At 39.0% G+C, this 24,143-nt stretch overlaps 1 protein-coding gene across 7 annotated transcripts in view; it reads left to right on the top strand.

Annotated features, from left to right (window-relative positions):
- Positions 1–24,143, top strand: part of BMPR1B (bone morphogenetic protein receptor type 1B) — a 239,296-nt gene that overhangs the window by 125,897 nt on the left and 89,256 nt on the right. For 2 of the 7 annotated variants that reach the window (XM_066186351.1, XM_066186349.1), the window contains exon 4: positions 15,538–15,674. The exons of the other annotated variants lie outside the window; for them this stretch is intronic. The gene's annotated coding sequence lies outside the window, so the exon portion shown is untranslated. The remainder of the gene's footprint in view (positions 1–15,537; positions 15,675–24,143) is intronic. 7 annotated transcript variants of the gene reach the window in all.

Here is a 24,143-nt window from a genome sequence, read left to right as displayed (position 1 = left end):
CCCTGCAGGATATTCCCTGATAACAGAGGGGAAATGATTGTTTACAGCAAACTGTTATAACCAAAGTGAAAGAGATTCTTCCTCTCCTAGCTTCACACAAGCAGCTCCCTACAGCTTTTGAAAAATGAACCTTTTTCCATTACTCACAGTATCTTTTTTAACAGCCTCCTCAATACATACAGGCTGGTGAGTTCATTAGTCTTCTTTGTTTGCGTATTCTAGGGTGCAATTTTAAAAGCCAGGTTACCTAAAAAAGGGATAATTCTTCTAAAACTCTCTCCTGGCAGCAACATGTGAAATCTGTACAATTCAACATTGATGTTTACTATGGTTAGTTCAGAGAAGATTAATGTGTTGCTTAAAGAACACAGCGTTTCCCTGAATGAAATTTATCAGTTGACAGCCCTGGAATTACTTCTTTAAGTTAAGAAAATATAGACTTTGGCACTGGTTGAAGATTTTTGGGGGTAAGTGGGAGGGTGGCTTGCAACTTCAGAGGGTGTTAGACACATACTGAATACGTGTTGAAAACAAAAGTCTGTTGAAATAACTTTAAGCTTAAGGCTCAGACTAACAAATAAAAGGAAATGCAAGACAGAGCTCACGTTAGATCCTCAGCTGTACTTGTTAACACCAGTGTTTTGCATGCATGGGGTGCATAACATAAGCACCTATCCACCATATAAGGTTTAGCAATGACAAGAACAGTGGTCTTTTCCAGATAAGTAAAGCAGTCTGTACAAGAACCTGTAGAAAACCATGTCCGTATTTAAAGATCATGATGGTTATTATTTCCTAGGCGTATCACTTAGTTCACGTTTTGGTTAGACACTGGTATCACTAGAAACATTTAAAAAATACATTGGGAAATGCAACAGGGGAGACAGAAATGTACATTAAATGGACAATTAACACTAATAAAACTAATCTGCTGAGAAATCCTCTCATTACAGAGCTATTCCAGTATATTGAAAAAAAATAAAAAGTACGAAAAAATGCCTTATAACTAGTGAATTTCATAGAGGACAGCACTGTCACATCTCTTTGAGGTTTATAATAAATGATAAATGCAAGATGAAACCTCCTATTTTTTTCCTCTTCCTTACCCAAATTTATCTGTGCTTCTGTTTGAAGGTTATATGGATGTTCTTTGTCTAGTACCTTGGCCAAAATGCAACTAGTAAGGAATAAGAGAAAGTAAAGTTATTGAAAAGTGACTTAGGATAGTGTATTTGGACACAGCAGATTATAAGGCATCAGTCCACATGCCCAGAGTTTCAGTGTTGAGACTGTACATCCCGAGATGATCGCAGCCTGGACAGGTTTTACGTTACTGTATTTTACTACTACTGTTACTTTTGCTATTATAGGCATAGAATTGATGCCCCATTGCTGAACCTGCATGGTCCTTACAGGGTATTAATTGTTCTCCAGTAGCTGAGATACTGTTTGCACGTCAGTACCCTGGGTAAATGTGTCTTACCTGTTGGCAACAAGTAAGAAAAGTCTCTCATTTAAAACCAGGGACCATAAACTGCAAGTGTGAACAGTATTGCGGAGTAGCTAATGCAGCATGGTATCCATCTGACCTTACAGTGAGATGGGTTGTTTGCTTACCCATATAATTTAGTAAAATACGTTGCATTTTACAAATCTAAGCAACATTCAAGGAAAGATGTGGAGAAAGTGTCAGGACTGTAGATATTGCTGCTCCAGGGAAGGGAATAGCCTCTGAGCTGAATTCGGCCTTTTCATGAGAATGTTGATATAACCATGTATGAGCTCTGTAGGTAATTTTTGTTCTTTGTGATGGAGTTTTCTTGACCCTTCCTAAGCCCCACAGAGAGATGCTTTAATGGCATGTTAACCTACTGATCAGTGAACTCTGGGCTAATGGGTCACGCTGGAGGCAGAGATTTTCTCTGATTGCTGGGATTATCCATGGAAAGTCCAATTAACTGCTGGGGCTGGGGTGAGAAAAGTCACACGCTGCCTCTTCAGCATTGTGTCTGCAGGAGTTGTAACAGCATTGTGTGTTGCAGGGGTAATGTTGGGGCTCTTTGATTGTTGTGGATGTGCCTGGGAGGGCTGTCAGTGGTTACCTGCTAGGATGGGAGGAACTCCCAGGGTGAGTGACGCTGTAGTTGTCTTCCACAGGTTTTAAAAGACAGATGGCTAGGAAGGCTTCATGGCAAAGGACAGTAGGGTGAACACTTTTAAACGTGCCCTTTTCCACTTTCATAATTGGAGCAGGAGCATAGACATAAAAATACATTAGTGGCCATGGCTGTGTTTCTTCACAACCATGTTGTGTTTGGGGTTGGATGTGCCTTATCTTTGGGTTATTTTTTGTTTTTTTAAATGTCAAAAAAATGTCACAGCTTGCCCCTTTCTAAGTTGTTCTGGATCTTGAAACTCATTGTACAATTTCAGTTTTAGGAAATGCATTTCCAGGGATGGTATAAAGCAGGATGCTTTCTTTCATGTTGTGCTGCCTTGCTATTTATGTTGCTCTCATGTTCTATTTGAGGAGTCCCCATCAGATCTCAGTAACCAGGCTGACACAAACGCACTGCTTTCATAGGGGAAATGAGATCATGGCATACTCAAAAAAAAAAAAAAAAGAAAAAAAGAAAAGTAAGCATTTTTTCTCAAAAAAAAAAAAAAAGAAAAGGGTATGCATATGTACATTAAAAGGTACCTTCATAAGGTGCATGCCTTGGTTGAAGGTAGTCTTTTGGAGTCCTTACACTTCAGAAATGACATAGGTAGTCCATGGAGGGTTTGTTGATTTATCAGGTTGGGGAGAGCATGGTTTCTGACATTATTCCTGATGATTGTGTGCCAGTGTAGGAACTTAGCTTGTAGCACATCAATTTTAAAGAAAATATATTTTGGAAAGCTGTCTCGGATCTGGGAATGCTGTTATAGTCTGGATCAGAATCACAAAGACCATTACATTAACAAGACAGTACCTGATGAAAAGAGCACATATGTGGGTTGTGAAGGGTTCAAGTGGAATCTCATGAGTTTGTCTGATTCAGGTCAGTGATGTGGGGCTTCATTTCTCTTGCTGAACCTGAGCACTTCAAGCCTCTCTACCTGTGTCTATTTCTTTTTGTATGTATGCTGAGATGTTTATTGAACTGGGGACTCCAACCTGGATCTCTATTGAAAGTGGCACTTCCAATGTCTGGGCTATTGACTCATTCTGTGTTTTGTGATCTGTCTTAAATACTAATTTCCATGTGAAAATTATACAATTCAGAGCAGGGTATTATTGGGTATTCTTTTTTCCCCTCTGTGATTTCTGAGGAAATCCTTTTGAAATATCTTGGTCTCAAGAGATTGAAGAGTAAAACCTATGTTTGGGGTTTTTTTTCTTTGTTTGTTTAGGTGTTTTTGTTTGTTTTTTAATATTCCTTTCCATTCAGACATCATCTGGGGAAAACTCTTTCCTAATAATAAACATGAAGGTATTTGTTTCCATCTTCAAGCTGACATCCTCTGCACTGTTTTGTCCTTTTTTAAATATCTGTGTTCCCATGCAGAAATGGGAAAATCAGCATAAATTGACTTCTTATGCCAGTGTTGTCTCAGTTGTGATACTTTTCAGTGCCAGAAGAGTGGCACCTTGCCTTTTTTCCATACCATAGCTTGCCGATGATGACTTTGGGAGCTCTTCATGTTTTGTAATAAACTTGAGAGCAAATAAAAAAAAAAACAAAACCGTGCTTATGCAACCAAGGAAACCATTTATGTATTGGGAGTCAGGTGTCTTTCCCTCTTTAAGAGAGCTCCTCTTTGGCTGCCATGTCTCACAGGCATGTGAGATTTTGCGTTCTCTGTTCCTTACCACCTTTAAATTTATGAATAGCCATGTTATTCTCCTAACCTGAAAAACCTTCCTAATCAGAACTTTTGAACCCTGCCTGCAGGTGCCCTCTACAGTGATCTTACTGGCACACTGCCGTGAATTTTTAAAAACTGAGCTGGCATCAGAATTTAGTCCTTTTATGGCTAATGAGTATTGGATTTTTCGGTTTGATTTGTGTTTGCAAATCACTAGCAAGTGCTGCTTCATATTGAATTTCACCTGTCACTGAGAACCTTGGTTAAAATGGTTACGTTCACAATGTTACATATGGATATCATGAGAGTATTTAACATTCAAGAGGAGCACCACTTAGCCTGAGGGCAGGTGCACATTCAATATCAATAGCACATACATTTCCAGGACACTGTATTTGTGGGCACCAAGTCCCTTGATCACTGACCTTTATCTTTCTCCCTGCACAGAGGAAGTCCACTTTTATTTGAGCAAGACTTAGTTGCTTAACCGGTGCTCATTTAGGCAAATCAAGAATGCAGAGAACGATGTGTGGTTGCTTGTTAATACTGGTTTAGAAATAGTATTTGCAGTGTGAACGGTCCTTTCAAGTTTATCTTGGTCTTGGACATGATATGAGAGTACTTAGAGCATAAGAAAACTCAAGTTTTCATGCCATTAATTTTCTTTTTGTGTACTACTGCTGCTGCTTCCAGTTTCTTTGAAGTTTTTAATATTTGTATGAAAAAAAATATAATGCCATTGCTAACACTTCTCTGTGATTCATAGTTAAAACTACTGAATACTGGTAGTCCCAGACAGGTTTTGAAATCTCATCTGCGTTGAAATTCTCTTACTTTAAGAGTTACAAATGCGCAGAACCTCATTGACTATACAGAAAGAAGGATTTGGGAAAAGAGCTGGAGCTTTTAATGTGCTTTTTTGTTAAGATGCTGTCTTTCATGTTGAAAAATAGAGGCAGACTTTAACATGGATGACCTCAACAAAACAGCAGTGCTTCAGACAGTGGTCAGGAAGAGGAAGGACCAGGGGACTACTGTGTTCTAAAGTGCAGATTGAAAGTCTTCAGCCTGTTGTTCCTGTGTCAAACTGACACTCAAGAATACATTTCTTGCAGCAGAGAACAAAATGCTCTGATTTTTCTTTATCCTTGTGGCTTACAATGTTATTTGGCCCACAGGCTATATGTTTGAAATCTCTCACTTAAGGTCAGAATATCCCTTACGACACTTTGCACTATGTGCCAGGGCACTGAAGTGGGACCATGGTTTCTATAAAAATTGAAATAAGCCAGTGAATCATTGATATTTACTGTATTTCATCCCACCTCAGAAAGCATAAGTATAAAGTGTGATTTTTAATTAACAAGCACATTGTCCCAGTGCTTTGACTTGGAAAATTACATATCAGTATCTTGAGAGATTAGCAGACCATTCATTTCTCCCTCCAAGCAATAAATAATATCCTTCAACTTCCCAGGAATGTTTTTCTGCTTACTTTTAGCAGCACTGGTACATATGAAGTATTAACGATGAAGGTAAAATAAGTGAAGAGTGATAATTGAATAAAACTATGCCATTTGCAAAGCAAAACAAAAATCCCAACACTTTCCAACACTGCATCTCCTTCATTTCATCACTACAGTGGCTCATGATGACATCCACTAAGAGTTTTGCCTGCTAACCTTGAAATGTATCTTTGTGTTTATTGTCAGGACCTTGCTGGCAAATTGAGCTTGACAATGAGATGGTGAAGGCAGGAGGAAGCAGGGTGACCTGGGACACACAGTTCTGCTAAAACCTTTCAAGGTCCGTAGAGTGCCTTTTCCTTTCCAGCGAATCAAATTACCAACTGGGCAGCTCCTTCACTTAGCTAATCATTAATGTGGGACCTGTGAATTATGGAACTTGTAACCCTTTCTCTTGCTAATTAATTTTTTTGTGTGTGCTAAAATACTCTTTCTCCTGGTGCTGTGAGAGCCTTTAGCAGGGGGCAAGTACTCTGAACCTGCTCTGGGTTGTCCCAGAGCTGGGTTGCCCAGCTTGTGCCCGGAGCCCTGCTGTCCCCTGGGCTTGAAGGAAACCAATTCTGCTGGCACCTGCTCGTGGCCAGCAATCCTGGGAGTGGTCTGTGGTGGGTGCAGCTGGTGGGCAGCTCGTTTCAACCCTGTCAGCTGCCCCAGGGTCCTGGTGCCTGCAGCGGTGAGTGTGTGAGGTGAGTTTCTAAGCTGCGCCTTTCACTTGGGATGATTTTCACTGAGAATAACTCCTTCCTTCTTGTGCTGAAAAGTGCAGGTGTTACAAGTCTGATGCACGTGTAGTGTTGTAGTTCTGGTTGCTTTAGTAGACCTGTGGCTGTCAGCTATCTTGTGCCAGTATGAGTGAGGCCAGCTTAAATTCCAGCTGAAGTTGGCCTCTGTTCCTTCACACTGCTTGTCTCCTCCACACATTGTGCACAAGGTCACCGTGGGTTTGAGAGTAGCACTTACATCATGTTTTCTCAGCATAACAGAATGAATTTGAAAGGGTTATTCTTGCGTGTATAGTATAAGGATATTGCTTTATTTTGTACCAGTTAGAAAAAAAGATGTTTCTTATTTCCTTATAGTAGCACAGGCATTAAATGGCAGGTGCTGACTCCATTTCTGAAGCCACTGAGAGCAGCTGTGCATCTTTCACAAGGCAAAGAGTTTTTCTGCAGCCCTTTTCAACATTTTAAGGGAAGGAAATCTCATACCTACTTGATGTGAGTGGAAAAGGATTCTATTTCAAATAGTCACTTCCCCAGTTTTTAACAAGTCCAGCTTGGATTGTGTGCAATAGGGGATTTGTTTGTAAAGTACATATAGAGTTAGCAAAGGACTCTGTGCAAATGCTGTCATCCTTCAGAGATCCAAAACCTGTCTTCCAAAATACTTCTGCTTTCCATAGTGCAAAAATAAATGGTGATGACTTTTATCTGCTCTATAGTGGTGTGAGAAAATGAGCTGGATTTTACTCTGGTTTGTTGATTGTCAACAAAATTGTTAATTACTTTCAAATGTGAGTTAGAGAGCATGCAGGATGACTTCAGGTGTCGTTTGTAAAGCAGGGTGTTGGAAAAACAACTTCTTGTTGTTCTGTTTGATTTAAACTTGTAGATTAAGAAAATGCACTTTGTAAGACAGATAGTGATTTTTCATTGCATCTGTTCAGTCAAACCACTTCTCATCCTTTACTTGCTCTACCAGGTCTTATTTCTCTCAGGGAGTTTTTTTAATTTTTCTGACAGTTATCAGAATCCTTACTTTTCCTACCTTCAGAGCCCTTTAGAATAAAGTAATATCTGACACTTAAACAGCAATTTGCATCCTGAGAAGATTTTGAAAGTCTCCATTAATGCATCTTTCTTGAGGCAAACAGCAATGTGCATGTTTTTAAGATGAAAGCTGAATGTGCTCGCTTATTCTAAGCATGCAAGGAACTGGTACCATTTAATCTCAGAGTAAGTGACTTGAGCATGTAATTAACTTTCAGCTCAAAGGATATGAATGATTGGAAATTAATTATAAAAAAAGAAGCATGAACTGTAGTGTCATTACTCCACTTGCACTGAGTCAGTATTTCATGAAACATGCCAGGGAGGAGGACTGACTCTTGGTCCTGAGGCTGGGCTACAAATCTAGGAGATGTCTCAATAATATAACATTGAAATAAGGAGTGTTTGCCATGAGCCATCTGCCTAGCCCTCTTCCTTGAATGAAATAAAAATATCTCTTTTCAGTGCAGGTTTTCCATGAAATGCGGGGCATGATGTAAATGACAGAGAGGTTTGCTTTTAGCAGAGTCCACTGAAGTCAGCTGTAAAACTAACAGCAAGACAGCAGGGATGAGGTTCGTGATGCAGTTCAGTGTGAAGAAGCCACTGAAACCCTTGGTTGATTTCCATGAGCAGAAATTTAATGGTTCAAGATGATGCAAGATATATCATGTCTTTGGTTTATTTAACAGACTTTTTCTTATCCAAAGTAGTTAGAAAGATGAATAGTTAAAAAAAAAAAAAAAAAAAGCTCTGATGAATGAATTGAGAATGCAGTTTAAATCAGGCTTGACAGCAAATCATGATGTGGACATAATTTTGCGAACCTTCTTTAAATAATCCTGATGATGGTGGGTGTGCATAATGCAGTTTATTAATGGCAAAAAGAGGAGATTTTAGTATTAGGTGAATTTGTTAAACTGTGTTTGGTGTTTATCTCCAAACTGTTGTTAACCTGGATGCCCAGCTAGAGAATATTGCATGCATAGACATAGTATATTGAAAAAGTTCAACATCTAAACATGAGAGCCGCTTTATGCCTTCCTCTAAGCTGAAGCATAGCCACAGTGAAAAAATACAAATACTGGAGATGTTCCTCAAAGGAAAAGAAAAAAAATTGTAATGCGACTAATCAAGTTAGTTAATCTAAATAATAATGAATGTCAACATCAGTGAAAGTCCATGCTTATTAAAAATGAATAAATACGCTCAAGTACATGCTATGTGAAAATATTATCTGGTGTATTCACTCACAGTTATATTTCTCTTTGTCAAGGGGAGATTCAATTCCATAGGGAAGGGGATATAGAAATCATGTTGTTTGGGGGATTTCAGTGGCATCAGTCATGGAGAAGGATATTATTCCATACTAGTATGACTGATAAAATTTGAGGCCCTGGTGGCTAGCTTTAAAATACTGAGTTGCACAGGTCCTCAAAAGATTTATGAGAAATACTTACATTTCAGTTGTTGACAATATCATGCTTGCCTTATTTATTGGACCTGTCATCTCTGTGCTTTTGGAAATATCACCTCTAATTGTTCTGAATAATTGCAGCAACACCTGCTGGCAAGCCCAGACCTGATCTACTGGAAGCTTTCCCGTTGTTGACGTCAGCCAACAAAAACCATTTGTGTCTTTCGCAAATGTTTTTCATTTCTTTTTCACACTGGATTTACTTAGATCTTTTCTCTTCCTCCAGTAAAGGCCAGCCACCTCTTTCAGGCTGTTTACCATCAGAAACTGTATTGACTGGGTTACTGGCACCAAACTTACATGGATTTTACTAAGCTGCTATGTTGATGTATTTTGTGTTTTATGAATTCACTTCTTCTCCTCTCTTCTTCTGTTTTTCAGAAGTTTCACATTTCATATTTTTAGCCTTCTAATTTGATCAAAAAAAGTCCTCTACATTGTCTGCCTTTAGATTGTAGGTCAATCTAATGATGTTGGCTGGTTTTGGTCTTATTCTATTACCATCTTGAAGCAGTGACTTTTGCTTCCATTTGCTTTTAATACCTAGAGTGCTCTGCTCTTTACTTGCTTACAGTCTGTATAATTTTGCAAATTTCTGATTGCTTCCTCACTGTTCCTTTCAGGTTGTTTTTTGTTTTGTTTTTTTTTTTTTAAATTTAATTTTATACTATATGCTACAAAGGTTCTCATTGAAAAACAAAACAGAACCAAAAAAAGATTAACAAATGAATGGCACTACAATGGAAAACAGTAACAACACCCCACCACCCCTCTGCCATATTATTCATAATGTGTACTTTAGATCTTTTTGTTCTTGGGGTGATGTGTCATCTAAATAGGAACAAATAATACCAGTTTCTTTTGAGAAGATAATCTGGATAAGTTAAAAAATTCACTTTACATGGGACTTGGTAAGTTAAACCTTCTGGTTCACTGTTACTTGATAGCTACATGGGTGTGTTGTTAGCAAATTGATATTTCGTTGGTGTTCAACATGGACATATACAAAGTGTTTCTAAAGGTTTCACGCTGGACTGTGATATACAGCAGCAATGTCTTCCCTCTCTTTCCCTCCTTCGACAAAAAATTACTCCCTCCTTCTAAAAAAAGTGCGAACAAGCAGACTTCAGCTATCACAGAATCCTCGAGGGGCCAAAGAAGAGGCCACACTGCTTTATAAAGTGCAGCAAATAAAACGGTGTGCATTTTCTCAGTCTTTCTGCAGTGAAAGAAGGGTACTAAAATCAGTGCGGTGTCCTTCAGTCACACGTTTTGTTGGCCACCTTTATAAAACACAAATCTACAACGTCCTGGATGTGGGCTCTTAATTTCCTGTATCTTCTGCTGTCAACAAGGCTGGAAAAGTCTCTCTACATCCTTTCAAGATATTAACCTTACATACCCAATGGCAGAAATGCTTCTTGCCTCTTTCATCTAGGCTGGTTGTTAGCATTTTGTGCCGTATTGTACATATTCTTTCTCTTCAGGAAAAACCTCTTAAAAGTGTTTATTTTTCATCCAGGAGAGCTTTGTTCGTGAGCTAGATGTGCTTTGTACATGATCTTTTTTTTGCATAGGATGTTAACCTTCTGTCTTGAAATAAATAGAGAGATGGATAAGCAAATGAAGGTGTTTCAGTGGCCCAAACCATATAACTAAAATCTTAAATGTATATGCTCTACCAGCTTTCATACTGGATGACAGGCTTCTCTATTCTGCTAATTATTCTTATTGTGCTTACCTGACAGTTCTGTCCTGTGACTTTTGAAGCTGTGTGGCTGTTTGTTTCTTGACTCAAGTTGAAAGTAAGTTCTGTCTTGCCAGTTCTGTTATGCTCAGGTCTCATCCTAATCAAGAGTTAAAGTTCTCTGCACATGATTCCCTATACTGATATATTCCTTAGTATAGTATAGTTTCAGTGTCTACACTATTTAATTGTATTAGCTACAATTAAAGCTGTAAATGATACACTTTTCCCTCATCACTCATTTCTCAGTGGTAGGTCACCAAGATGTTTGCATTGATACAATTAACAGTTTACGACCATTCTTTCTTTTGGAAGGTTCCAGTTATAATCATCCCCAGGCTCCAATTTGTGCCGTACATGGCCATCTATGTGGGTTTTTGTACCCATTCCAACCACCTGGGTCCCATTACTCCCATTTGGTTCCCACTGCACTGACTTCTTGTCTGTATTATGGAATTTATTTTAATTTTTGAACATTTATTATAAATGGTCTTGTACCATCTGTACGTGAAAAAAAAAAAGTTACCACCCCATGTTCTAAAAGTATAATTTATTTTCTGCAAATTCTTACTTACTCATAATATCAGTCTATGGTAAGTATAGACTTACTATACTTACAGACAGTATCAAAGTGTAAGAAGGCTACTTGACAGAGTTTCTCCTTGGAGTAAAGAATGTTTTTAAAATACCAGTTTCTAAAATCCCCATAACCATTTTTACAGTCATAGAAAAATGCTGAGAGAGATCTCCTAGGGTCATCTGGCTGTATCCCAAGGCAGGATCCTTACATACTTAAGCCCCTCTAGAGAGACAGTTTTCTGGCCTTTTGTTCAGTGGGTGTTCTGTCAACTTTACTGTAGACCACATGGTATGCAGCAAGAGTTTGTTGTGTAGTGATGCCTGATGCTGAGGCTGAATTGACTATTCTCTTTCTCACTGGGAATTCTTTGGAATTTATGGGATACTTTCTTCATTTCCTTAAGCTTTTATTTTCATTTTCAAAGCACAAATATATGTTTATGCATGTGTATTTATGGATATAAAATATATCCATAGCATGAAAACATAGCATGTTTCATAGTTTAAGTGTTTGCATAATACTGCCCGTCAGAGATTAACAGCAGGTAAGCACAGATAAGCAAGGATAATGATGGCGCTACGCAAAAACATGTAAAGAGCCACAGACCTTTCTACATGAATTCATACAGACAGAGGAGAATTTGGACGAGGGAGTAAAGGCCTTTTCATTTCTAAAGAATTGGAATTTTTTATTGCATTTTAGTCCTGCAGGTGAACAGAATCTACTTCCCGTGGCAAAGCAGGAGGTAAATGCTATCTGTAGCCAAGCTCCTCATTTCTCCTTTGTTTTACTCCTCAGGCTAATGCTTTCTGCCCCAGCTTTGCTGGTATTTTCTTTCCTTGATGCCAGGACCTACACATTAGATGCATTCAATAATCTGTGCATAGACCATCCAGCCCAAATTGGGGATTTTGTATTTCAGTCATGGATGCCTTTTCCAGGTTCTTGGTCATTGATACAGGAAAATCCTCCCATGAATGGGCAGTTACGGCACCCCAGCAGAAATAGGGCCAAAACCCTACTCCGTGCCAGCTGTTCTGCTGTTCCATACAGCAATACCAAATGGCTCTATACCTATCTCAGAAGACTGTGGAGGGGATACACAGTGACTAAGTAACTCCAGTACTTTTTGCTGGGTAAGAAAGCAGCTGAGAGCTAGAAAGGGGTTCATTTCCACAGTCACGTTGTCTAGAGGCAAGTCCTTAAGCTGTTGGCATGTATTTCTTTCTATTATGTGCCTGTTGGGGTCAAGAAAGCAGAGAAAAAATATAGGTCTTTCCTTCCTTAAATTGAAAAGGCTTATATGTAGAAAGCTATGCCATAAATTCTAGAATTCTGTGAATTTTTAACTTGGTTGGAAGGTGAAAAGACAAAGGCACAGCTGAAAATGCTAGCTGATTAGTCTTGTGTATAAAATCCATTTAAGGGGCAATAGCAAACTTCTGTATAAAAATTAATTAAAACATAGCACAGTCAGTTGAGATCAAAGAGAGTACATTTATTGTGAAATATATGGTCGCTGGAGACAATTCATTTTTAATTTATTAGATTCCATAAATTGTTTTCTGATAGGTTAGGAACAGAGATCTATCAAGCTTATTCACATAATGCTGGCTCTGGCAACTGGCTAAGTGAATTATTGTCTTGAAGTATATGCTTACCCTTTAATGGTGGTAGACACAGCAATGAAACTACATGGAAGTAGTGCTGGTGTGTTTGTAGGATTACAAAAGCACTTCTAGCATAGTAGAACAAATTGATACTAGCAAAATAAAACCCCATACTTTTCCTGTAAGGAGTGACAGAAAAAGTGATTGTTTTCATCTTACTGGTGTGATGTCTGGCATTTCTTGTGAGATGCACATTTGAAAAGGTGGAACCTGAGGCAGCTACATCCAAGGTGCTTTCAGGTTCTTGAAATGTGGATATGAATTTGTGGTGGAATTCCTCTGTGCTGCTGTCTTCTAAGGTGTCCTTCATTTTTTGCCAGGGACAGAACCAATCTCTCCCATTCAGAGCATGACCACCCTTTGACCCACTTGGTTTAACTTTGCCTTCAGATTGCTCACATGGGTAGAATTTGGCCTCATCTCACTGCTGCAGCAGCTGCCCCTGGTAAGAGAGACCCATAGGGCCTTGGTTATCTCTTGCTTTGTAGTGTTGTTTCATAAAGTACTGGAAAAACTTGTAAAAGTCAGGGGTTTTGCTCACCTTTTTCCTTAGTTGTTTCTGCTTTCATCCACAATATGATACATGCTGTGCTGAAATCAATGATGTTGCAAAAGTTACAGTGTATATAGAATTAAAACTTCAGTGTCTGTATGATTAGCTTATAGGTGCAGAGACTGTAGGAGTATGGGAATGAGGAAAGGAAGGTGAGCAGTGTTCTCATGTTTGGAAACCCTTGACTTAACTGCACATTTCACCTGCTGTTCTTTCAGTATAACTAGACTTTTTAGTTTGGTCTGTGCTCATTTTATCCCAGTGCATGTTTGGATTCCTAAGAAAGAATTATTCTCTGTGGCTGTGGAAACCAATCTTATTTTTATGTATTACATAGAAAAACACTTTTTTTCCATTTTTCTGCATCCTGTTGTAATTAATTTTCAAGTAGTACTCTTTTTGAATTTCAGAGGTGGTCTGATAAAGCAGAACAAGATATTTTAGATTCAGAAGAATCCTAAAACATCTGCTGTGTAAAGGGGCCTGATGGCAGAAGGATGGAGAGTGCTTATATATTCTCAGAATTAAATTTAAGTATCCAGTACAGGACATACACCAAACTCTTCAGGAAAGCAACAGGATATATTTGGTTTATTATTGTTTTAATATTTTGCGTCTTTTAAACATTGTCAGAATATCTGCTGCAATTTAAATATAATATGTTCGCTCCCCTCTCTTTAATTTACAGGAGTGAGATTCTCAAAAAGGAATTGTCTTTTAGGTATGTCCAGGTGTGCACATCTAAATCCTATGGAAGGTTGAACAGCATCAGACTTATTTTCTGAAAAAATAAGCTATTGCAAATCAGCAGGCATGAAGCCAAGTTATAATAGAATAATTTATTATAATTTGATGTAGATGGTGGATAGAATGGATAGATTGTAATTGAAGCTAAGTGAATAATTCCAGTAAATAATTTATTCAATGAATTTATCCTGTTTTCCTGCTCAGAGATTGTTTTTACTCCCCCCTCTCCCTTCCCTCCTTACATTTTTATTAGCCCCTGGGTTGTTTGTTTTTTTTTTGCCTAACCAGAGGGGTGAGGGCTCTCTTTGTTTCCTTATGTGCTGGGATGTGCTGGCCATGGTGGCAGTGCTGCTCTTTCATCCCTCTGCATCCCCAGGTGTGCACTGCTGGGACCCCTTGGGGGAACTCTGGTGGGGCTCTGTGTGGGTCATGCCCATCACAGCAACAAGGCTTCCAGAGATGTGGGCATTCCTTCAGGGCAGCAATTAGTTATGTCATGGGCTTTGAGCTTCACAAAGAGCAAAGACCTGCTCAAGACAGATAACAAGGGGCTTTCTAGAGGATGACAATCCTGTTTCACTTGCCTGTCGACATCTTCAGTTTGTGCGTGCGTGTGTGTGTGTGCATGCGGGGGGGGGGGGGGGGAGGGGGGGGAGGTTTGGGTTTGGTTTTCCAGGGCTTCCAGAAGAGAGTAGAAATGTTTGTGCCGCAAAAATTCCTTCCAAGAAAATGTCTCCAGTCCAAGGAATTTGTTTACTGAGCAGGAGCTGTGCTCCCAAAGCCTTGTGTGGTTTTGTTTCTATTACTGTATGCACTTGCATCCTGCTGGTTCATCGGGCTGGCCAATACATGTCCTTTTCCTGTCTTGTTCTGCCCTTTTTTCTAGGTTTTTTTCCTAGCTTTTAAAACAGTGTTTCTGGGGTTTTGAGCTTTTAATCGAGCTTTGTATCTCCTCAGCAACCCATCCCTTCTTTTTCAGGAATTTAGACAAAGATTATTAGATGCATGCACATTCAATAGAATTATTTTTTCCTGGTTCCCTCAAGGACCCGAGCTAAGTCCTCCACCTTTCATTTAACATTATATGCAGATTTTTGTAACATTTCATCTTCTTGCTTTGAGTAGTAAAAGAGTTTCATGTCACAACTAATGTTCCTAATTGATATTTGAAGTAGCACTGACTAAAATGAATTGAGCTATGGACATCTCAGAACTATTGTTATTCCAGACAGGTTGCAAACTTAAGTAGGCATCACTTCATCAGGTCTATGATGATCTCAGATTGCTTAGTTAGTGCTCAAGTAAATGAAGCACAGACTGAGACAAAATTCAGCAAAGAGTATGAAATTGTGAGGTTTGATTTTGGAGTTCTGAGCCACCAGCCTGGGATATAGAATGTAGTAAAACCCATGTATAGTGGTTAGCATGTCCTACTGTGGTTTATGGATTTACCAAGTTCATCCTCACAGTTACTAGATCTGAAGATTTTAGTATCATCATTCTGTTCTATGTGTTATCTCTTTGCCCATCTTGTTTATGTTTATCATGTTTTAACACAAAAATCCCCTAGACCACAGAATCTGCCCTTCGATGACCTGTCTCACTTTCTCCTATAGCTCTAAGACATCACCTGTACCTGTGGAAGAGGGCTTTAACCCTACACTGCATTCTCAGCGCAGGTTTGGAGTGAGACTACACAAGATTTTCCACCTCTGTGCTGCTGTTTGTCATTGAGCAAAACATCAAGTACCAGGTTTGATTTCTTTAGGAGGCTTGCATTTTTCTTTTGACTAAAGTGGAATTGTTTGGTTTTGTATAGATAATCCATATATTCTTCAAAGTGACACTGTTCCTCTTAAACAACTTCAAAACATTTGACTTTAATGTTAATTTGTAAGAGCAAATTATTTTAATGGTAGAATGTATGAACAATAGTTTATTCTGTTCAGCAGTCTGGTGTATTTTTTAATAGATTTCTATATTAATATTGGAGCAAAGACAGTAATTTCTGGTGCTTTTACAGCTGTGAAAACATGCCTATTGCAAAAAGAGACTAAACTGTACCAAAGGGCACACTGTGCCAGCAATATTTAATACTTCATTGTAGGTCCGCTGTTTTAAACATCTGTCCCTCATTTAGTGTATTTTTAATGCAGAATTTTTAGTGTGGGCAAAAATGTAACTTTTTATAGTAAAATGCTTTCTCTGCTACTGAGAAAAAAGCAACTCAGGGTTCTATGAGAAAAAGTATTTTTAATGATTTACAGGATTTGGGTCATTGGCCTTCAACTTCCATAAAACAGTAAGTCATTTTTATTGAAATGAACATATTTCTAAGAACACAAATGTGGTTGATAAAGGAAGTTTCCGTGAAGTAAATATGGAAGCTGGAAAGGGAAAATTGCCCTGTAGCCCCTGTACTGTGCTGCACATTATGCATAAAAAGGAAATAATTGAGTTATGTGGGCTGCAGCAGGTGAGTGCAACAGGCTCCTGCAGTAAAAAGGAAGAAAGAGGAAATGAGCTTTGTGTGAAAGACACAAATCCTCAAATCCTGTGTTCAGTTTTGGGCCCCTCACTACAAGAAGGACATTAAGGTGCTGGAGCCTGTCCAGAGAAGGGCAGTGGAGCTGGGGAAGGGTCTGGAATACAGGTCTAATGTGCAGCAGATGAGGGAACTGGGGTGTTTGGGCTGGAGAAGGGGAGGCTCAGGGGAGACCTTATTGCTGTGCACCACTCCCTGGCAGGAGACTGTGGCCAGGTGAGGGTTAGGCTCTTCTCCCTGGTAACAAGTGATAGGAGAAGAGGGCAGGGCTTCAAGCTGTGCAAGGAGATGTGTAGATTGGATATGGAGAAAAATTTCTTCACTGAAAAGGTGGTCAAGCACTGGAATGGGCTGCCCAGGGAAGTGGCGGGTTACACATCCCTGAAAGTGTTTTAACAATGTATAGATGTGTTGCTTAGGGATATAGTTCGGTAGTGGCCTTGGCAGCACTGGATTAATGGCTGGACACAATTATCCTAGAAGTCTTTTCCAAACTTAATGACTGGCTACTGAAGAGAGGAAAATGTGTACAGTGTAATTCTCCCACTCTAGTGTAATTTCCACTATTGTTTTCTGGAAGAAGACTAAAGTAAGTGAATCTTCACAGTTTTTTTATTCATGCAAAAATAAAAATATCCTTGTCCTTATGGTATGTTAAAAAAGTCCACACACAAAAGCAGAAGACAACACTGTGACTATCATGTACTAAATTAAATTTCCAAATACGTGACAAGTGCCCATGCCTATTCCATTTAAATATTTATCAGAAATACATCTTAGATTAATTCCTCCCTTTCACAGGTACAAGACCACCCAACTTATTTTAGAAAGGACTTAATTTTTCATCTCTAACAGCACAAAAAATTCCGTGTTTTTTTTGTTTATTTGTTTGTCCTGAAGTATTAGTGCTTGGACACCAATCAGCTTGTTCAGATGACATTTTCCTAGATCAGCCTGCTGGGATTAGTTGGTGGATGGGGATGTTTTTATCCTGCAAGAAGGGAAAACAAACACTAGATTTGCTATTTTGATCTGTAAAAGAAATAGTTCAGGAAGGGAACTCGGTATTGGGACACAAGAGTTTAATGGTGAGACTCAATGACATCTTAGTTACCAGGAAAAGTTTATAGGTCTTGTGTGGAAAGAGCACTTGAAATTATATTCAAAGGTACATAAAATACGGATTCCATTTGTTCCTGTCTCATATCTCAGTATAATCTAATTGGTGAAGACTTACTTAGACTCTGTCTCTTATGTGAAGGGATGTTTGAAAAAAGGGAAATCATTTGGCTCATTTTAACTTTGCCTCAGCTATACCTTCCTTTACCCACTTTGTACAGGTATATTACTATCTGAAAAAGGATTAAGAAACAGGCTAAGCTGGGAACCTCCAGAGAACAGAAAAATGCACTTTTTTACCTAGGAAATGCTTCTTGGTTGTGCGTGGTCTTGTTGCACTGGCAGGGTTTTTCAACACAATATAACAGGACGGGGAAAAAAATCTTTCTGAATTTATATACAGACATTAAATATGTCAAATTCTTTTTCCTTCTCCTTTTTTTTTTTTTTAAGAAAATAATATCTTCCATTTGTACAGGTACATGAGGTTGATGTGAACTATGGGAATTCATCACCTTTTATGTTTTGGGTTTGTCTTTTAAGCAGATCTGTTCTTACAGTGTTCAGTGATGCAGTATGTGGATTCGAATTGTGTCCTTTATTAGTGATGTCCCTGACTTCAGAGCATTCCAGTTAAAAAATAAAAAACATTCAACAGTACACCTGATGCAGCTCCTAATGGCACTAGAAAGGGAAGCCAGGATATGTGCTTCTTAATTTTCTATAAAAGAAGGAAGTCCACAGGTGCAATGTATTTTAGAAGACCCTTTGTCAGCTAGATCCCCAGTCACTGGAAATGATTAAAAAAGAAGTATCGTTAACGTAATTTGGGAAGACCAGATATTAACCAAGAATATAAACCATCTATTTTTTGTAATGTAACAGGTATACTTTTGTGGCTGTAGAGGCAGCAGGCATACTCAGATAACACTTTAAAATCTGTCAAAGGCAAAAAAAACCACTGTTTTTTTTAGATTTTTTGATTTATATATACTTACTAGGGTCTAATTAAAAAAAAAAAAGAGAAAAAAGATGTAGACAAAAGTATACATATGTGTTTCTGAGGATGGTTATTATGGGAAATTTCTTCTTATAGGAATTCTGACAGATCCTGAGTCTGGAATCATCAGGATGTGTTCAAGAGCAAAATCCCAGTTCACAGAGGCGTGGGCAGGTTTGGGGGACTGCTGAGGTAGGAACTGTCAGACAGTTCCTGTTATTGGCAATCTGGTCCCCTCTTCCAGGCCTCTGTCCTTGTAGGAATGCCAGGATTAGGCCTGCAGCTGTACAGACTTAGTCACTAATTAAGAGAACCTGATTTTACTGAAGTTACATCCAGGATTAAAGCTTTGAGTGAAGCCAGTTGAGACATTCAGAGGTACTCACTCAATTCTGGATGCCATTAAGAACATCAAACTTGTCAAGGGTAAGACTTAAATGCCCTTTCTTAAGGATATTTAAAATAAATAAAACCTCTCTGAATTACCATTTTGTGTAAAACTGGAAAATAGAAAAAGGTTTTCCCATCCCTTGCCACTGTATGCATGGATAACTGTGGTTCACATAACTTTTTAAAAACATTTTGGCAACAAAATAACCCTAAAATATCTAAGTACTAAAGGCTTCATTTGTACCAGGCTCAGCAATGCATTTTCACTTGACTATATTGTGAGATAACGTCTGTAAGGCAGCTCCAGTGTAGTAAAAAGTGCTGATTTCATAGGAGATTGCAAGTAACAAGCTCCGCGTCAAATTTAGCTGCTCTTTGGAGATAAAAATGGAAGCACAAAAAACTACGAGCCCAGTATAATTGAATAGCTTTCTGAACGGTTGCATTATATATATATATATAATGTTAATTTTCTGAGGTGAGGGCCAAAACAAATGTTTGGAGTTCACTCTTAGCTGTGTGGTGCAGCAGAGATTGACGTGCGTTCAGGGTTGCATCACGGACACTGGAAAAACCCCGCTCACCAGTGGGAGGAATGCGCTTGGCGCCGAGTCAAATGCACAGCGTGGAGGCATTCACCTAATTAGTGTTTTAACAGCTGCTTAAGGTTCGTTTCAATGGGAAGAAAATTATTGAGCACAATTTTATGTAATTAGTAGAGCATAAAACACGTGGTGTGTCTAATTAAATGTTTAAAACTATTGACATTACGTAGCTACTGTTGAGGTAAATGAAGTGGAAAATCGTTATGATTTTTTCGGTTGGTAAATTACTCCACAATATGCTCAAAGGCCCATTTGATAAGATGAACTCAATCCTAATGCAGAATGATGAGCACCGGGGCCTTTTCACACCCCACAGGTATGTGGAGGTCTCACCAATTTAACTGGAGGAACTGGCTGGCATTTCAAGGCTTTCAAGTCTTGCCAGCATGTGCTCCACTCTTCAGAGCACACTGTGTTAAATGCAAGAATGTCCTGCTGCTTTGGTTCACAGCTCCTTTATCCAAAGGGTGACAAACTGTGCATTGTGGAGCTGAAGTCCTCGCTTTCTGATCCCAAAACAATAAAGCCATTGAGTAACGATCCAGCAGGCACTTAGAAAAGGAGCTTGGCATTGCAAATAAATTTGCTTATAAAACTTGTTGTATTTCACAGTTTGCATTGTTGAAGTATTTGGACTTTGTTTTGCAGTTCTCAAGATAGATATGGGAGTGCAATTATATATCATGCAATATCAGTAGTGTGATTAATTTAGATCCAGTTACATTACAGGTGCCTCACTCTATGCTTGTAGCACCCTGTTCTCATATTTCTTTACAGGAGTGTTGAACAATGTTGACAGTAAACTCCAAACTTCTGAGATTAATTTTTTTCCCCATTTGTGTCAATACAGTTTCACCTAACTGGTATTTAATGACATACTTTGTCATGTAAACCACCTTTTTTTTCCTGTTTCAAATGCAATAGAGAGAAATAGCACAAAGACAGGAGTGGGGTTTAATTGTAGCTGTGACACTCAAATCCAGCAAAGACAACAGAAAAACACAGAATTTACACTGGGATAACTGAGGATTCATCCACTCTTTTTGTGTTGAGACTTAGCTCTACAACCTAAGTTTATCATTCTGTATAGTACTTGCAGTAGCTGTCAATATAAGTGTAAAATGAGCATATGCATATTGGAAAGGTAAACATTCCCTAAAAGAAATTATATTTCTCAGAAAAAAAAAATCAAAAGGGAGCGGTTGCCTTTTTTGCTTCCATAGCTTTGCATCTTATTGTTCATTTGTTTTTATGGCCTCCAGGAAACCATGAAGTAAGGCTAAGCTGTGATTACAAGTTTGCCTAAGACACAGCAGCATTGCCTTCCCTCAAAGGCAGCAGATCCCATTGCTCTTCTGAGGAGGGAAAGTTGAAAGTGTCATTGGTGTAACTGGAATTCTACTCAGGGACTCAATGCCTTAAAACCTCTATGGTATGACATGAGAAGAGATCTAAATTTTCCTGACGTACCTCAGAACAGAGTAAGAGGTCTGAGTTTTGTTTTGAGGAACCTTTTCAATCTTAAATGACTTTACATGCTCTTTAAATTTAGTGACAGAGTTTTTAAAAGTGCCCTTGGAACTTCATGAAGAGCAGGAGTGATCATACTTCACAAAACCATGCAAAAGAGGGGTCTGGAGAAGTCTGTTGTGTCTTTCCAGTGTGGGCTTTTGGAGGGCTGTAGCAGCATCAGGGCTGTATGTGAGGCTATGGGTCTTCAGCTGTGAGCTGAAAGAGTTAATTTTCAAGTTCATCATGAGCTGTGTTTACTGATCCTTTCTTATTCCTTTGTGATAATTGGCACCTCAGATTCTCTGCTAATTAATTGGGTTGCAAGGGGCAGGTGGCGCCATTCTATTTTGATAATCCCTGTCAGCAATGTCTGTATAATCTCTTTGTTTAATTAAAACGAATTTGTAATAGGGGTGCATGAACTTGCAACAGTTTGGGGTTTTTTTCCCTTCTCTTCCTTTCTCTTTCTCCCTCCCTCTTTCTCCCCCTCTCCACCTCCCTCCCTCCTGGCTGGGCTTTGCTTCATTTCAGTGGGCGTTCACTGCTGGGGGGCAGTTCTGCACTTGTGGAACCACCACAGTCCGTGTGCTATTGTCCCTCTGCAGTCTCTTTGGAGATGTCTTACCTCATTAACACTCCCCAAGACATAAGCCATTTATTTTGAAATGTCTTCTTTTTTTCCCCCCTTTAAAACAAAGAACATATCTGTAAAGAAATTTCAAAACTTTTTCCTAGTTTAAGTTAAAAACAGTTCAGAAGGTGCATTGAGGATTAAAATAATTTTAGTTGAAACCAAAATATTTAACCACTGAAACACATTACTGTAATGTTTTATCAATTCATTGCTCGTTTATCTCCATGGCCCTGACAAAAATTTCAAGCAAGCAAACAAAATCCAATGCCAAAAGCATTGTTTATCTTAAGTCAGTTCAGGCAATATGAGCAAGGGTCAACTTATTAACACTCTCTGACTGAGGACAGATTTCAGAATGAAGAGCTAGAAGTTTAAATTTCTGCTAAGACATAGACAGTTTCAATGTGTGTTTTGTTATGATTATTGGAAGTTTTTCATGCCAACTGGAAATACAGAAATGGATTGCAAGCCTCATCCTTGGGGAGGCTGCATGGCATTGAAGGTCCCCTCCTTCTCCAAGTGCCTCCCTGATGTTTTGTCTAGCTTCTCTTCACATTCCAGAGCAGAGGACAGAAAGTCACAGGAGCCGGAACAAAACACAGGATTTGTTTTAGAAACATTTTAAAGGGATAAGAAGGTGAAGGATAGATGACAAAGGCTTCTTGTGCTATGGAGGACATTTCACGTCAAGTGCTCATCTTGTCCAGTGGCCTGACAGCTCACTTCTGCTGGCTGCTGTTCAAGGGGAAAACTATATACTTTTTTTTTCTTTCTTCCCCCCCCCCCATCCCCCTTGTGCCTATACAGGAGGCATGCTGGAACCTAGCAGAAATCAGAATCCCAGTTTTGGCTGAAATTTAACTGCTGATAGGTCACTGAATTCACACAATTCCCTAGATTCTAAAAGGAGAAAAAAAGGTTTATAGTAGTAATTATATTATCCCTTCTGTGTTCAGATGAGGTCACCCAGGCGATAGTGGCACTTGTGGCTCCTTTACGTTTATTTGAAAAGGGTGGCACAAAAGATCACTTCTTCAGTGGCATCTGTCTCAGCATTTACACAGATCCCCAAGACTCTCCTGTTACAGGTATTTTTTTTCCCTGCTATATTGATGTGTTTACTTGCATTGTGTGCTGAAGCCACTCATCCAGCTCGTTTTCGTGTGGTGTGTTTACTAGTGCCATAGATGGGTGTGAGTATCCCTGCTGTACATCCAGAGAACTTGGAAACTGTGAGATGCCAGTGATGTAGTATTTGCTTCATCCTTTCCTACCCATTCCTAGTGGCCCTGAGGTCCTTCCTTTCCTCCTACTGAATAAGCTGCTGGTGGTTCAGTGTGAGGAGTTAATGTCATACAACACTCAAGTCATCCATTTAGGATCCTCACACCCAAGAAGTCAGCTCACATGCAGGAGATGAGGTCCTGAAGTTACAGTGAAGAATGTCTTAGAAAGTTCCATTTGAAAGATTTTTTTTTTAAATAGATGTCAGTGAACTACTATTTTCAATGGGAGATTGAAGGATAAGCTGGCAAGCTTGTCAGCATTCCCCTGCAGTGCACTGAATGGATGTCCAGAGCTGCCAGCATTTATAACCTCATTGTTAGCTTCCCAGTCATTGCTCTTTGTCAAGTATTCCTACTGTCCACATTCAAATGGTCACAGGAAACTACTCGAATACAGTAAAGCAAAATGAAGTTTCTAATTCTCATCAAATTAGGGAGAAGTTTGAAAACTCAATGACTGAGAGGGGGAAAAAAGAAATCAAGAAATTCTTCTGTTCAGGTCATCTGTGTTTTTAAGAGATTATCTAAAACTATGGCTTTTCTTATTTAAACAGAATGAAAACATAAAATGAACACAGTCATAAGCTTTCTTGCTGCTGTTTGCACCTTTGCCATATGGATGCTCTGCAATGCCTACATGGCAAGGGAGAGGAAATTTCAGTTCTCTTTCCTGGCACTGGTTGAACATCGCACTAGAAAGAGCTTCTGCAACACAGCAAAAAGCAATCCCCAAACTTTTCAGAAACTGGAAATGCATCCAAGGATTTGCCTGCATCACAGACATTCTTAGGATTTTCTCTTATAAATTGTAGCTTTAAGGTAAAAGACTGCAGATGTTTAAAGCAGAAAAAAACCTCCATGTACAGTAGCAGGGGGAAAAAAAAAAGCTGAAAACCTGAAAAGCTCAAGAGGTCCAAAGAAATCTTTCCTCTAACTTGTTATTGAACATAACAACTAGGGATCAGCTCAGCAGCATCTAGCCCATGCAGATGGTGTCTATGACAAGTATGACTCCATTGCGTTTCCTTTTCCTGGTAATTAAGATACTGTTGTGTAAAGGAGTGACTTCAAAGTTGTTTCTGAGCCCCCCTCTCTTCTGTCTTATTAGCACATTTCCTGGAATAGTGATAG

The sequence above is a fragment of the Chamaea fasciata genome, unplaced genomic scaffold (assembly GCF_029207755.1).
Source record: "Chamaea fasciata isolate MVZ Bird 193981 ecotype frontalis unplaced genomic scaffold, bChaFas1.0.hap1 SCAF_6, whole genome shotgun sequence".
In the NCBI taxonomy this organism is placed as follows: domain Eukaryota; kingdom Metazoa; phylum Chordata; class Aves; order Passeriformes; family Sylviidae; genus Chamaea; species Chamaea fasciata.
This window is presented reverse-complemented; position numbering and strand designations above follow the sequence as displayed.